Source organism: Halictus rubicundus, unplaced genomic scaffold (assembly GCF_050948215.1).
Source record: "Halictus rubicundus isolate RS-2024b unplaced genomic scaffold, iyHalRubi1_principal scaffold0033, whole genome shotgun sequence".
NCBI lineage: Eukaryota > Metazoa > Arthropoda > Insecta > Hymenoptera > Halictidae > Halictus > Halictus rubicundus.
In genome coordinates, this window is record NW_027488574.1 from 1,720,288 (window position 1) to 1,730,462 (window position 10,175).

A 10,175-nucleotide genomic window follows, 5' to 3' on the forward strand; every position below is an offset into this window, starting at 1 on the left:
GAGGATAGGATAGAGGATTGGAGACTATAGAGGATAGAATAGGATAGAGGATAGGATAGCATAGGGGATAGGATGCGATAGAGGATAGGATAGGATAGAGTATAGGATATAGGATTGAATAGGATAGAGGATAGGATACGATAGAGGATAGGATACGATAGAGGATGGGATACGATAGAGGATAGGATACGATAGAGGATAGGATAGGATAGGATAGAGAATAGGATAGGATAGATGATATTATAGTATAGAGGACATTATAGGACAGAGGAAACGATATTATAGAGGATAGGATAGGATAAAGGATAGGATCGGATAGAGGATAAGATAGGAGATTGGATAGGATAGAGGATAGGATACGATAGAGGACAGGATTGGATAGGATGGCGGAAAGGATAGGATAGAGTATAGAATAGGACAGAGGATAAGATAGGATAGAGGATAGGATAAGTTAGAGGATAGGATAGGATAGAGGATAGGATAGGATAGGATAGAGGATAGGTTATAGGATGGGATAGGAAAGGATAGAGGATAGGATAGGATAGCGGATAGGATAGGATGGAGTAGAGGATAGGAATGAGGATAGGATAGGTTTGAGGATAGGATAGCATAGAGGATATTATAGGAAAGAGGATAGGATATGATAGAGGATCGGATAGGATAGAGGATAGGATAAGATAAGATAGAGGATAGGATAGGGGATTGGGTAGGATAGAGGACAGGAGACGATAGACAATAGGTTAGGATAGAGGATAGGATAGTGGATAGGATAGGATAGAGGATCGGATAGGATAGAGGATAGGATAGGATAGAGGATAGGATAGGATAAGATAGAGGATAGGATATAGGATAGGGTAGGATAGAGGATAGGATAGGATATGATAGGATAGAGGATAGGATAGGATAGAGGATAGGATAGGATAGAGGATAGGATAGGATAGAGGATAGGATAGGATAGATGATATTATAGTATAGAGGACATTATAGGACAGAGGAAACGATATTATAGAGGATAGGATAGGATAAAGGATAGGATCGGATAGAGGATAAGATAGGAGATTGGATAGGATAGAGGATAGGATACGATAGAGGACAGGATTGGATAGGATGGCGGAAAGGATAGGATAGAGTATAGAATAGGACAGAGGATAAGATAGGATAGAGGATAGGATAAGTTAGAGGATAGGATAGGATAGAGGATAGGATAGGATAGGATAGAGGATAGGATATAGGATGGGATAGGAAAGGATAGAGGATAGGATAGGATAGCGGATAGGATAGGATGGAGTAGAGGATAGGAATGAGGATAGGATAGGTTTGAGGATAGGATAGCATAGAGGATATTATAGGAAAGAGGATAGGATATGATAGAGGATCGGATAGGATAGAGGATAGGATAAGATAAGATAGAGGATAGGATAGGGGATTGGGTAGGATAGAGGACAGGAGACGATAGACAATAGGTTAGGATAGAGGATAGGATAGTGGATAGGATAGGATAGAGGATCGGATAGGATAGAGGATAGGATAGGATAGAGGATAGGATAGGATAAGATAGAGGATAGGATATAGGATAGGGTAGGATAGAGGATAGGATAGGATATGATAGGATAGAGGATAGAATAGGATAGAGGATAGGATAGGATAGAGGATAGGATATGATAGAGGATAGAATAGGATAGAAGATAGGATAGGATAGGGGATAGGATACGATAGAGGATAGTATAGGATAGAGGATAGGGTAGGATAGAGGATAGGATAGGATAGGCGATTGTATCGGATACAGGATAGGATACGATAGAGGATAGGATAGGATAGAGGATAGGATAGGATAGAGGATAGGATAGGATAGAGGATAGGATAGGATAGAGGATAGGATAGGATAGGATAGAGGATAGGATAGGATAGAGGATAGGATAGGATAGAGGATAGGATAGGGTATTGGATAGGATAGAGGATAGTATAGGGTAGAGGATACGATATTATAGATGATAGAATAGGGTCGAGTATTGGATAGGATAGAGAATAGGATAGGGGATTGGATAGGATAGAGGATAGGATAGGATAGGGGATTGGATAGGATAGAGGATAGGATATGATAGAGGATACGATATTTAGAGGATAGGATAGGATAGAGGATCGGATAGGATAGAGGATTGGATAGGATAGAGGATAGGACACGATAGATGATATAATACGATTTAGGATACGATAGGATAGTGGACAGGATAGGATACAGGATACGATATTATAGAGGATAGGATAGGATAGAGAAGAGGATAGGATAGATGATGTTATAGGATAGAGGATAGGATAGGATAGAGGATACGATATTATAGATGATAGAATAAAATCGAATATTGGATAGGATAGAGAATAGGATAGGGGATTGGATAGGATAGAGGATAGGATAAGATTGAGGATAGGATAGAGGATAGGATATAGGAATGGATAGGATAGAAGATAGGATGGGATTGAGGATAGGATATCGGATTGGATATGATAGAGGATAGGATATGATAGAGGATAGGATGGGGTATTGGATAGGATAGAGGATAGGATAGGATAGAGGATACGATATTATAGATGATAGAATAGGATCGAGTATTGGATAGGATAGAGAATAGGATAGGGGATTGGATAGGATAGAGGATAGGATAGGATAGGGGATTGGATAGGATAGAGGATAGGATAGGATAGAGTATACGATAGGATAGATAGAGGACAGGATAGAGGATAGGAGACGATAGAGGATAGGATTGGATAGAGAATAGGATAGAGGATAGGATAGAGGATTGGATAGGATAGAGGATATTATAAGATAGAGGATAGGATAGGATAGGATAGAGGATAGGATACAATAGATGATATTGTAGGATAGAGGAAGGCTAGGACAGAGGATACGATATTATAGAGGATAGGATAGCATAGCGGAAAGGGTAGGATAGAGGATAGGATCGGGGATTGGATAGGATAGGGGATAGGATATAATACAGGATATGGTAGGATAGAGGATAGGATAGGATAGAGGATACGATATTATAGATGATAGAATAGGATCGAGTATTGGATAGGATAGAGAATAGGGTAGGGGATTGGATAGGATAGAGGATAGGATACGATAGAGGATAGGATAGGGGATTGGATAGGATAGAGGATAGGATAGGATTGAAGATAGGATAGGTTAGAGGTTAGGATAGGATAGGATAGAGGATGGGATATAAAACAGGATATGATAGGATAGAGGATAGGATAAGATTGAGGAATGGATAGAGGATAGGATATAGGATTGGATAGGATAGAGGATAGGATAGGATAGAGGATACGATATAGGATTGGATAGGATAGAGGATACGATAGGATAGAGGATATTATAGGGGATTGGATAGGATAGAAGATAGGATACGATAGAGGATAGGATAGGATAGAGAATGGGATAGGATAGATGATATTATAGGAAAGAGGATAGGATACGATGGAGGATACGATATTATAGAGAATACGATCTTATAGAGGATAGGATAGTATATAAGATAGGATAGAGGATAGGATAGAGGATTGGAGACTATAGAGGATAGAATAGGATAGAGGATAGGATAGCATAGGGGATAGGATGCGATAGAGGATAGGATAGGATAGAGAATAGGATATAGGATTGAATAGGATAGAGGATAGGATACGATAGAGGATAGGATACGATAGAGGATGGGATACGATAGAGGATAGGATACGATAGAGGATAGGATAGGATAGGATAGAGAATAGGATAGGATAGATGATATTATAGTATAGAGGACATTATAGGACAGAGGAAACGATATTATAGAGGATAGGATAGGATAAAGGATAGGATCGGATAGAGGATAAGATAGGAGATTGGATAGGATAGAGGATAGGATACGATAGAGGACAGGATTGGATAGGATGGCGGAAAGGATAGGATAGAGTATAGAATAGGACAGAGGATAAGATAGGATAGAGGATAGGATAAGTTAGAGGATAGGATATAGCAGACGATAGTTGATAGGATAGGATAGAGGATAGGATATAGCAGACGATAGTCGATGGGATAGGATAGAGGATAGGATAGGATAGAGAATAGGATAGGATTAGATGATATTATAGGATAGAGGATAGAATATGATAGAGGATACGATATTATAAAGGATAGGATAGGATAGAGGATAGGATAGGAGAGAGGATAGGATAGAGAATAGGATAGGATAGAGGATGGGATAGGATAGAGGATAGGAGACGATAGAGGATAGGATAGGATGGAGGATAGGGTAGGATAGAGAATAGGATATTATAGATGATATTATAGGATAGGATAGCGGATACGATATTATAGAGGATACGATATTATAGAGGACACGATAGGATTGAGGATAGGATAGCAAAGAGGATAGGATAGGATGGAGGATACGATATTATAGAGGATACGATAATAGATAGGATAGGATAGGATAGAGGATAGGATAGGATAGGGGTTTAGATAGGATAGAGGATAGGATAGGATAGAGGATCCGATATTATAGACGATAGGATAGGATAGAGTATAGAATAGGATAGAGGATAGGATACAGGATTGGATAGGATAGAGGATCGGATAGGATAGAGGATAGGATAGGATAAGATAGAGGATAGGATAGAGGATAGGGTAGGATAGAGGATAGGATAGGATATGATAGGATAGAGGATAGGATAGGATAGAGGATAGGATAGGATAGGGTAGAGAATAGGATATGATAGAGGATAGTATAGGATAGCGGATAGGATAGCATGGAGTATAGGATAGGATTGAGGATATTATAGGATGGTGGATAGGATAGGATAGAGCAGGCGATAGAGGATAGAATAGGATTGAGGATAGGATAGGATAGTAGATAGGATAGGATATAGCAGACGATAGTTGATAGGATAGGATAGAGGATAGGATATAGCAGACGATAGTCGATGGGATAGGATAGAGGATAGGATAGGATAGAGAATAGGATAGGATTAGATGATATTACCGGATAGAGGATAGAATATCATAGAGGATACGATATTATAAAGGATAGGATAGGATAGAGGATAGGATAGGAGAGAGGATAGGATAGAGAATAGGATAGGATGGAGGATGGGATAGGATAGAGGATAGGAGACGATAGAGGATAGGATAGGATGGAGGATAGGGTAGGATAGAGAATAGGAAGGGATAGATGATATTATAGGATAGAGGATAGGATAGGATAGCGGATACGATATTATAGAGGATACCATATTATAGAGGACACGATAGGATTGAGGATAGGATAGCAAAGAGGATAGGATAGGATGGGGGATACGATATTATAGAGGATACGATAATAGATAGGATAGGATAGGATAGAGGATAGAATAGGATAGAGGATAGGATAGGATAGAGGATAGGATAGGATAGAGGATAGGATAGGATAGAGGATAGGATAGGATACAGGATAGGATAGGATAGAGGATAGGATAGGATAGGACAGAGGATACGATATTATAGAGGATAGGATAGCATAGGGGAAAGGGTAGGATAGAGGATAGGATCGGGGATTGGATAGGATAGGGGATTGGATAGTATAGAGGACAGGAGACGATAGAGGATAGGATAGGATAGAGGATAGAATAGGATAGAGGATAGGATAGGATAGGGGACAGGATACGATAGAGGATAGGATAGGATAGAGAATAGGATATAGGATTGGATAGGATAGAGGATAGGATACGATAGAGGATAGGATAGGATAGGATAGAGATTAGGATAGGATAGATGATATTATAGGATAGAGGACATTATAGGACAGAGGAAACGATATTATAGAGGATAGGATAGGATAGATGATAGGATCGGATAGAGGATAGGATAGGGGATTGGATAGGATAGAGGATAGGATTCGATAGAGGACAGGATAGGATAGGATGGCGGAAAGGTTAGGATAGAGTGTAGAATAGGACAGAGGATATGATAGGATAGAGGATAGGATAAGTTAGAGGATAGGATAGGATAGAGGATAGGATAGAGGATTGGATAGGATAGAGGATAGGATAGGATAGAGGATAGGATAGAGGATTGGATAGGATAGAGGATACGATAGGGGATTGGATCGGATACAGGATAGGATACGGTAGAGGATAGGATAGGATAGGATAGAGAATAGGATAGGATAGATGATATTATAGGATAGAGGACAGGATGGGATAGAGGATAGGATAGGATAGAGGATAGGATAGGTTAGAGGATAGGATAGGATAGAGGATAGCATAGGAGAGAGGATAGGATAGGATAGAGGATAGGATAGGATAGAGGATAGGATAGGATAGAGGATAGTATAGGATAGGGGATAGGATAGGATAGAGGATAGGATAGGATAAAGGTTTGGATAGGATAGAGGATAGGATAGGATAGAGGATAGGATAGCATAGAGGATAGGATAGGATAGAGGATAGGATAGGATAGAGGATAGGATAGGATAGAGGATAGGATAGGATAGAGGTTAGGATAGGATAGAGGAAAGGATAGGATAGAGGATAGGATAGGATAGAGGATAGGATAGGATAGAGGATAGGATAGGATAGATGATATTGTAGGATAGAGGAAGGATAGGACAGAGGATACGATATTATAGAGGATAGGATAGCATAGCGGAAAGGGTAGGATAGAGGATAGGATAGGGGATTGGATAGTATAGAGGACAGGAGACGATAGAGGATAGGATAGGATAGAGGATAGAATAGGATAGAGGATAGGATAGGATAGGGGATACGATAGGATAGAGGATAGGATAGAGAATAGGATAGGATAGAGGAGACGATAGGGGATTGGATCGGATACAGGATAGGATACGGTAGAGGATAGGATAGGATAGGATAGAGAATAGGATAGGATAGATGATATTATAGGATAGAGGACAGGATGGGATAGAGGATAGGATAGGATAGAGGATAAGATAGGATAGAGGATAGCATAGGATAGACGATAGGATAGGATAGAGGATAGGATAGGATAGAGGATAGGATAGGATAGAGGATAGGATAGGATAGGGGAAAGGATAGGATAGAGGATATGAAAGGGTAATGGTTTGGGTAGGATAGAGGATAGGATAGGATAGAGGATAGGATAGGATAGAGGATAGGATAGGATAGAGGATAGGATAAGATAGAGGATAGGATAGGATAGAGGATAGGATAGGATAGAGGACAGGATAGGATAGAGGATAGGATAGGATAGAGGATAGGGTAGGATAGAGGATAGGATAGGATAGGGGATAGGATAGGATAGAGGATAGGATAGGATAAAGGTTTGGATAGGATAGAGGATAGGATAGTATAGAGGATACGATATAGGATTGGATAGGATAGAGGATAGGATAGGAAAGAGGATAGGATAGGATAGAGAATGTGATAGGATAGAGGATAGGATAGGATAGAGGATAGGATAAGATAGAGGATAGGATAGGATAGAGGATAGGATAGGATAGAGGATAGGATAGGATAGAGGATAGGATAGGATAGAGGATAGGATGGGATAAAGGATACGATATTATAGAGGATAGGATAGGATAGGATAGAGGATATGATCGGATAGAGGATAGGATAGGTTTGAGGATATTATACGATAGAATATAATAGAGGATACGATATTATAGGGGATACAATACGGTAGAGGATAGGATAGGGAATTCTATAGGATAGAGGATAGGATCGGATAGAGGATAGGATAGGGGATTGGATAGAATAGAGGATAGGATCGGATATAGGATAGGATACGATAGAGGATAGGATAGGATAGAGGATAGGATAGGATAGAGAATAGGATAGGAAAGAGGATAGGATAGGATAGAGGATAGGATAGGACTGAGGATGGGATAGGATTGAGGATAGGATAGGATAGAGGATAGGATAGAGGATTGGATAGGATAGAGGATAGGATAGAGTATAGGATAGAGGATGGAGAATATTATTGGATAGACGATAGGATAGGATACTGGATAGGAAAGGATAGAGGATAGGATAGAATAGAGGATAGGATAGGATAGAGGATAGGATAGAGGATAGGATAGAGTATAGGACAGGATAGGATAGAGGATAGGATAGGATAGAGTATAGGCTAGAGGCTGGAGAATAGAATAGGATAGAGGATAAGATAGGTTAGAGGATAGGATAGGACGGATGATAGGATTGGATAGAGAATAGGATGGGATATAGCATAGATAATAGGATAGGATAGAGGATAGGATAAGATAGAGGATAAGATAGGATAGAGGATAGGATAGGATGGATGATAGGATATGACAGAGGATAGGATAGGATAGAGGATAGGATAGGAAAGAGGATAGGATAGAGGATAGGATAGGATAGAGGATAGGATAGTGGATAGGATAGGATAGAGAATAGGATAGGATAGAGGATAGGATAGGATAGAGGATAGGATAGGATTGAGGATAGGATAGGGTAGAGGATTGGATAGGGTACAGGACAGGATACGATAGAGGATAGGATAGGATAGAGGATAGGATAGGATAGAGAATAGGATAGGAAAGAGGATAGGATAGGATAGAGGATAGGATAGGACTGAGGATGGGATAGGATTGAGGATAGGATAGGATAGAGGATAGGATAGAGGATTGGATAGGATAGAGGACAGGATACGATAGAGGATAGGATAGGATACAGGATAAGATAGGATAGAGAATAGGACAGGAAAGAGGATAGGATAGGATTGAGGATAGGATAGGATAGAGGATAGGATAGGATAGAAGATAGGATAGGATAGAGGATAGAGAATAGGATAGGATATAGGACAGAGAATAGGATATAGGATATAGGATAGGATAGGATAGAGGATAGGACAGGATAGAGGATATGATAGGATAGAGGATAGGATGGAGGATAGGATAGGATAAAGGATAGAGAATAGGATGGATGATAGGATATGATAGAGGATAGGATAGGATAGTGAATAGGATAGGATTGAGGATAGTATAGGATGGAGGATATTATAGGATTGAGGGTAGGATTGGATAGAGGATAGGATAGGATGGAGGATAGGATAGGATAGAGGATAGGATAGGATAGAGGATAGGATAGGATAGAGGATAGGATAGGATAGAGGATGGGTTAGTATAGATTATAGGATAGGATACAGAATAGAATAGGATATAGGATAGAGAATAGGATAGGATATAGGATAGAGAATAGGATAGGATATAGGATAGGATAAGATAGAGGATAGGACAGGATAGAGGATAGGATAGGATAGAGGATAGGATGGAGGATAGGATAGGATAAAGAATAGAGGATAGGATGGATGATAGGATATGATAGAGGATAGGATAGTGAATACGATAGGATTGAGGATAGGATAGGATGGGTAGGATAGGATAGGATTGAGGGTACGATTGGATAGAGGATAGGATAGGATGGAGGGTAGGGTAGGATAGAGGATAGGATAGGATAGACGATAGGATAGGATTGAGGATAGGATAGGATAGAGGATAGGATAGGATAGAAGATAGGATAGGATAGAGGATAGGATAGGATAGAGGATAGGATAGGATAGAAGATACGATATTATAGAGGATAGGATAGGATAGAGGATAGGATAGCATAGAGTATAGGGTAGAGGATATTATAGGATAGTGGATAGGATAGGTTTAAGGATAGGATAGTGTAGAAGATAGGATAGAATATAGGATAGGATAGTGGATAGGATAGGATAGAGGATAGAGAATAGGATAGGATATAGGATAGAGAATAGGATAGGATATACGATAGAGAATAGGATAGGATATAGGATAGGATAGGATAGAGGATAGGACAGGATAGAGGATATGATAGGATAGAGGATAGGATGGAGGATAGGATAGGATAAAGGATAGAGAATAGGATGGATGATAGGATATGATAGAGGATAGGATAGGATAGTGAATAGGATAGGATTGAGGATAGTATAGGATGGAGGATATTATAGGATTGAGGGTAGGATTGGATAGAGGATAGGATAGGATGGAGGATAGGATAGTATAGAGGATAGGATAGGATAGAGGATAGGATAGGATAGAGGATAGGATAGGATAGAGGATGGGTTAGTATAGAGTATAGGATAGGATACAGAATAGGATAGGATATAGGATAGAGAATAGGATAGGATATAGGATAGGATA